Consider the following 700-nt stretch of genomic DNA (forward strand, 5'->3'; position numbering starts at 1 on the left):
TTGTCAGGGGGACCAGAAATAATCCAAAGGCCAACTCCTTAGACCCATGAAAGTCATTATCTGCCATTGGCTGATTTCCCTGGATTGGGTCACATTTTTATTATTTGCCTTCTGATACTGAGATAGCGATCAGCTTTATACTTGTGCAATATTGGATGCATCTTCCTTGCTTTAAATGCCCAGATGAAAAGTAAAAAATCTTTTCAGAAAATCAGGATGCTTAGCATGATGGTGACAAGCTTCCAGATACCTGACAGATTTAGTCCTTTATCCAGATCCTTCTTGGGTTATTGGTTCCAATGTCTTCTTGCATGCTGCTTTGTCAACAGTGAGCAGCCTTCCAGTGGAGCATTCTTCTGTTCCAAGGAAGGGTGGCAAGCTCCTGGAAGGAAGGGCTGAGCACCCTCACCCTGGGAGGAAATCAACTCAGTACAGAGGATACCTAAGAGAACATTTCACAGAAGCAGGCAAGTGAGAAGACTCAGCATATAGGAGGCTGGACTCTCGAAGATAAGCAATTCTGAGTTAAGCCATGGTGTAGCAGCCATTCCTAATATATAGCTGATGGGCAACTAAAGAGAACGGAGATAAAGGTCATTGGAACTGACTCCCTCAAGGAACTGACCTGGGAGGGCAGAGATGCCTCCATTTGGATGCCAAAGTCCCTGGAATGAATACTGTATAACAATGTGCTCAAGTC

This window comes from Hyaena hyaena, unplaced genomic scaffold (assembly GCF_003009895.1).
Source record: "Hyaena hyaena isolate Hyena2069 unplaced genomic scaffold, ASM300989v1 scaffold_217, whole genome shotgun sequence".
Classification (NCBI taxonomy): Eukaryota; Metazoa; Chordata; class Mammalia; order Carnivora; family Hyaenidae; genus Hyaena; species Hyaena hyaena.